Consider the following 7,156-nt stretch of genomic DNA (forward strand, 5'->3'; position numbering starts at 1 on the left):
AGACAATTCCTCGATAACGATAAAACCCTCTGACAAGGGGGGGGGAATATCGTTGTCATGGACAACGAAACCTATGTGGAGATGTGCAACAAGATTTTAAACAACAAAAAGTAGTACTGCAAAATCCCATCCACCAGAATTGAGAAATTCCACCCGGAGTTTTACAACTTGGTTGACCATGCATATGCCAAAAACATCTTGGCAAAATCTGAATGGGATTACGTACGAACCCAACTACCACGCATCCCCACAGTCTATTCCCTACCAAAATTACATAAGAGTATGCAGCATCTGCCGGGGAGACCGATCATATCGGGAAAATGGCTCAATAACTGAAAAGTTAAGTACATTTTTGGATGGACACCTTCGCCCTTATGTCACAAATCTACCTAGCTATATACGTGACACTATGCACCCTCTGCAAGAATATTGATGGACTGTGCATTTCCTCCGCATCGGTCCTGGTGGCCATAGACGTGGAGGCTCTGTACAGTTCAATACCACACGACAAGGGCCTGGCCTGTATTAAGCATGTTTTTTCTCAGAACAGCCATTTGAAAAGAAGACCAATGAATTCCTAATAGGTGCTCTGGTGTTTATACTCCACCATAATTACTTTACCTTCAGTGGTTCCCGTTTCCTCCAGGTGCAGGGTGCCTCGATGTGGACCTCTTGTGCCCCATCATATGCCAACCTGTACCTGGGGGAGTGGGAGCGAATGATCAATCAATCTGAAGAGACGATCCACTTTATGGAGAATGTTGTCGTCTGGTACAGATATATCGACGACATTTTTCTCGTATGGAACGGCTCTCCTGATCAACTGCAAACTTTTCTTCATCAACTCAATCACAACAATTTCAATCTATCATTTACGATGACCTGGGACCAAAGTTCCATTACCATCCTTGATGTTACCATTCACAAGGATGAGAATGGCTTACTTACTAGTAGTCTATACAGGAAACCTATGGCTGGCAATTCCATACTACACGCTAGCAGCTTTCATCCACAAGCGTTAATCTCTTCTATCCCATATAGCCAGTATTTGAGGATAAGGAGGAACTGCTCGGATGATGAAGTATTCAGAGGGGAGGCTAATTTGCTAGGAGGAAGGATTCTGGCATGGGGTTATTCAAACACGTGCCTGAAGAAAGCTTTCAAAAGGGCATGTGCCAGGACACGCAATTACCTACTCTACAATCACTCCTCCAATAAGAACAAAAGAAATCCAATCTCCATCATCACAAAATGTTCAAAGCAGCAAAAAACCATCAGGCGTATTGTTGCCAAATACTGGCATGTGCTGACCATGGACCCCCTCATAGGTCCTTTTGTGTCGGACACCCCCTCCTTTACCTTCAGATGGGCCAGATCCTTGAGAGACCAATTAGTCTCCAGTGAATTTAGGGGAGGGGAGAAGAGATCCCTGCAAACGTGCAGGAACATTTACCTGTGGTGGATGTAATTACTGCCAGTTCCTAAACACATTTATGAACATTGTACTACCCAATGGGGAACGATACAAACCGAAACACTACGCTAATTGCCAAACGCCCGGTGTGGTTTATCCCCTCCTTTGCGACTGTGCATGCTTTTATGTTGGGAAGACCATACAAGAATTCTGGTGAAGAGCCTATCGCCATATTACCTCAATGAGGACTTGTAATCTGGGTTTTCCCCTTGGAAGACATGTACCGATATACATGACGGGGTTTTCTCAAGGATCTCCTTTCTAATCCTCGACCGCATACATCCAGGCATGCTGGCAGGGGATTGAAACAAGACTCTATTACAGCTCGAACAAAGGTGGATTTTCGGCCTCCACGCGACCAAACCTCCTGGCCTTAATGGATCTATCTCCTACAGACCCTTCCTGGAAGGGTTTACCTCAGAGGCATCCCTTAATTGGAGTGTAGAGCCAGGCTTCGCCTGGATACCATGACTCCTGATGTTCACTGCAAGCCGCCAACATGGGACAGTGTCGCCGCTACGTCATATCCGGCTCTCATTGGCCGAACGTATGACATCATCACGCCACATGTTCTGTTTCCAACAGGAAGTCGCAGCGGAGGCGTTCTGCCACGCTGGGGACTCATGGGGTGCTCTTTGATCATGAGCTCCTCCCCACATTACTATCAGGATCGGACTGTGTGATCCCCATTACCTATATGAAGCAATGTCTGTTCCAACGTCACTGTATGCTGCATACCCAGGTTAGTCGGGATGACACAGGGACTGAGCCCAATTAAGTTAACTCACTTGAAGCTTTCCAGCCACACTACCTCTCTGGGGGTACCAATGCTATACATATACAGGTACTTAAAGACAAGTATCATCAGACAAGTGCATATTTACTGTGTGACTTGATGGTGTCTTCTCTTTGTTCCCCTTTCATAGGCCCCTGACTTCCGTTTGGACATACGGACCAAAAACAACTGTTGTCAGTCGGTTTTTACCAGTAGACTACCTCTATTCCTGTACATTTCAGAAACAAGCCAGGTAATGTATGCCTTGAATATATACTCATATAGTCTCTTCAGTGCAGTGTCCCCTCCTTATGGTCTTAACACTATACTCATATCTCTTTTGTCTTTAGCAATATCTGTCGCTTTGGGCCACACGTGGGGTTATTCTTTGGGGCCTTGATCGAGCGCCCTCTGTGGGTAACCATCCTGGGCATTAGGTTGCTTATTGTGTGTGCCTGCTCTTCTGGACCCAAACTGGTTGGCTTCAGACAGCAGCATTTTTCCCAAAAAATTTTTATGTGGATGCAAGATCACTGATTTTATAGGCAAGTTTTATGGTCAGTGGATTCATACAAATTGTTTGATTACATTTTTTATGTTATGCTTGTTTTACGATGCATATCTTCTTATATTTTTCTTCTATCAATTATAGATGTATTAACATCCTGTGCTTAACCACATAACCCTGAAGAAGAAAAAAATTATCGCTAACTCGAAACGCGTTGGGTCATCTCTGTTGCTATATACATCCAACAGAGTAGTGTTTTTTTTATAATGTTGTGTTTGTTTGCATTAAAATACATTTTAGTGTATTTTTTTCCTGAAAATATTGTGCAGCATAAAAAATTTCAACTACCATCATTTTATTCTCAAGGTTCTCTACTTTCAGAAAGCATATATGTTTGGGGGGGGGGGGGCTTTACAGTATTTTCAAGCAAAAAGGGCTGATTAAAAAAATGTTTAAAAAAAATGCTCACATAGGCAAGTAGTTATAGAAGAACTTCACTCACCCTCACCCCTTACCCCTATTCCCCCCTTACCTTTCTCATTGGGTAGATCACAAAACACATACAAGCCCAGTGATCCAGTGGAGTTCTGTGCAGATCCACTGCATTGCTGCTGTGTACTAGGTCCTGCGTCCATGACATCATCAGGAAGCCTGCTGTCTCTTCCGGGTTCTTGCAGGTGGCCTCCTGATGACACACATGGGCGCCAGCACGGTGCAGGACTGCAGATACCAGTCAGTAAGAGATAGACGGTCCCCCAATCATGCGCTCTGACGCATACGCAGTAAAATACCTGCAAACTCCTAAGATGTGTGATATGGAATCCCAGGAGGCTGCAGGCAATAGAAACCTCATTCTGGCCTAGGCCAGAATCTAGGAAGTGGGGAGCTAATTTCTCAATCACTTTTCTGTTGTGAGAGAGAAGGGGAAGGGAGTAGGAGTGGGATGCTGAAAAGTGGTCTCGGGAGTTCCACTTTAATTTTGCCTTCCACTGGCAAAAAAAACGTAAATGTATTTTATTGGGATTTTATGTGATAGACCAACACAAAGAGGCACATAATTGTGAAGTGGAAGGAAAATGATAAATGGTTTTCAAAATGTTTTACAAATAAATATGTGAAAAGTGTGGGGGGTACATTTGTATTCAGCCCCCTTTACTCTGATACCCCTGACCAATTGCCTTCAGAAGTCACTTTATTAATAAATAGAGTCCACCTGTGTGTAATTTAATCTCAGGATAAATACAACTGTTCTGTTTGTTAGAGAACCTTAGTGAACAAGCAGAATCACGAAGGCCAAAGAACACACCAGACAGGTCAGGGATAAAGTTGTGGAGAAGTATAAAGCAGGGTTAGGTTATACAAAAATCTCCCAAGCTTTGAACATCTCACGGAGCTCTGTTCAATCCATCATCAGAAAATGGAAAGAGTATGGCACAACTGCAAACCTACCAAGACATGGCCGTCCACCTAAACTGACAGGCAGGGAAAGGAGAACATTCATCAGAGAAGCAGCCAAGAGGTCCATGGTAACTCTGGAGGAGCTGCAGAGATCCACAGCTCAGGTGGGAGAATCTGTCCACAGGACAACTATTAGTCGTGTTCTCCACAAATTTTTATGGAAGAGTGACAAGAAGAAAGACATTGGTGAAAGAAAGTCATAAGAAGTCCTGTTTGCAGTTTGTGAGAAGCCATGTGGAGGACACAGCAAACATATGGAAGAAGGTGCTCTGGTCAGATGAGACCAAAATTTAACTTTTTGGCCTCAAAGCAAAATGCTATGTGTGGTGGAAAACTAACACTGCACATCACCCTGAACACACCATCCCCACCGTGAAACATGGTGGTGGCAGCATCATGTTGTGGGGATGCTTTTCTTCAGCAGGGACAGGGAAGCTGGTCAGAGTTGATGGGAAGATGGATGGAGGCAAATACAGGGCAATCTTAGAAGAAAACCTGTTATGCTGCGTACACACGTTAGGATTTTCCGATGGAAAATGTGTGATAGGACCTTGTTGTCGGAAATTCCGACCGTGTGTAGGCTCCATCACACATTTTCCATAGGAATTTCCAACACACAAAGTTTGAGAGCTTGCTATAAAATTTTCCGACAACAAAATCCGCTGTCGGAAATTCCGATTGTGTGTACACAAATCCGACGCACAAAGTGCCACGCATGCTCAGAATAAATTAAGAGACGAAAGCTATTGGCTACGGCCCCGTTTATAGTCCAGACATACGTGTTTTACGTCACCGCGTTCAGAACGATCGGATTTTCCGACAACTTTGTGTGACCGTGTGTATGCAAGACAAGTTGTGAGCCAACACCCCGTTGGAAAAAATCCATGGATTTTGTTGTCAGAATTTCCGATCAATGTCCGACCGTGTGTACAGGGCATTAGAGTCTGCAAAAGACATTAGACGGGGCGGAGGTTCACCTTCCAGCAGGACAACGACCCGAAACATACAGCCAGAGCTACAATGGAATGGTTTACATCAAAGCATATTCATGCGTTAGAATGGCCCAGTCAAAGTCCAGACCTAAACCCAATTGAGAATCTGTGGCAAGACTTGAAAATTGCTGTTCACGGACTCTCTCCATCCAATCTGACAGAGCTTGAGCTATTTTGCAAAGAAGAATGGGCAAAAATGTTACTCTAGATGTGCAAAGCTGGTAGAGACATCCCCGAAAAGACTTGCAGCTGTAATTGCAGCGAAAGGAGGTTCTACAAAGTATAGAGGGGGGCTGAATACAAATGTCCCCCACACTTTTCACATATTTATTTGTAAACAATTTTAACAGCTTGCCGACCGGTTCACGCCAATATACGTCGGCAGAATGGCTCCGCTGGTCAAAACAACGTATGGGTACATAGTTCCCTTTAAGAGCCGCAGGAGGCGTGCGTGCCCGCCGCACAGCGGGGGACCCGATGCGCATGGCCAGCGAGCATGATCTTCGCCGGCCATCCGCGATCGCGGGCACGAGAGACAGCACAGGGATTTGCGCGTGTAAACACACAAATCCCTCTTCTGTCAGGGGAGAGGAGACAGATCGTTTGTTCCTACTAAGTAGGAACAATGATCTGTCTCCTCCCCCAGTCAGTCCAATCCCCATACAATTAGAACACATCCAGGGAACACATATTTAACCCCTTGATCGCCACCCAAGTGTTAACTCCTTCCCTACCAGTGACATTTATAGCTCTGATCGCTGTATAAATGTCAGTGGTCCCAAAAATGTGTCAAGAGTGTCTGATCTGTCCGCCTCAATGTTGCAGTACCGTAGAAAATCGCAGATCACCGCCATTACTAGTAAAAAAATAATAATAAAAATGGCATACATCTTTCCCATAGTTTGTAGACGCTATAGTTTTTGCCCAAACCAATCAATATACGCTTATTGCGATCTTTTTTTTAACCAAAAATATGTAGAAGAATATATATTGGTAGAAACTGATGAAGTAATTTGTTTTTTAAAAACATTTTTGGGGATATTTATTATAGCAAAAAGTAAAAAATATTGTTTGTTTTCTTTCAAAATTGTTAAAAAAAAAAAAAAATATATATATATATATATATATATATATATATATATATATATATATATATTCACATAGACTATAAAAGTCTATTTTACTTTTCCCAATCTAGAACAAAAAAATATAACAACTCAATTATTATATTAAGATCCAACACATTCATACATATGTTAGTAATGTTAAGCATATATTAGCTTAAGGAAAGCTTTTAACACCCACAGATCCTGGCGCCAGACAGTTTATTTAAACCTCAGGCCTGCCTAGCCTTAGTGCTGTATTGTATTCAGCTCTAGTTCCTGTATTCCGAATTCCTGAGTTTGTTTGAGTTTGTCCCTGACTCGGCTATGTCTGACACTTCTCTTGGATCACCCCTGCCTGTTATGCCTGCTGCTTACTTGTGTTCTCAAACATGGCTTGGACTTCAGACCACGATTCCAACTTCTCACTTAGGACCTCGCCGCCAGCACATTACCGACTCCGGCCTGTTCCTGATCCTGACCCTGCAAATGTCTGCCTGGCTGCTGCTGAACATACCTATGACCTGACTCCATACTGCCACTGGAAGGTCTTCTATGTTTCCAAGCTTAAGTTCACTACTCCAGATTCCTGGCACCTGTGCCCTTCTACTGCCCTAGCAATCCTTATATCCACTACCAGGAGTGCTGGGATGGGAACTGCAGAAGAGGCCACCTTCGTCCTCTCAGGCAGCACAGTCAGGTACGTGACAGGAGGTAAAGCACCCCCTTACAGTGGTGCTCAGTGGAGAAGTGCACCTAAACTTTAGTGGTTGGAGGTAAAGCATCCCTTTATGTTGGCAGTCATTGATATGCCTCTTGTGTTGGTGGTCAGTGAAGAAGGCCCTC

The sequence above is a fragment of the Aquarana catesbeiana genome, linkage group LG02, assembly GCF_042186555.1.
Source record: "Aquarana catesbeiana isolate 2022-GZ linkage group LG02, ASM4218655v1, whole genome shotgun sequence".
Lineage (NCBI taxonomy): Eukaryota > Metazoa > Chordata > Amphibia > Anura > Ranidae > Aquarana > Aquarana catesbeiana.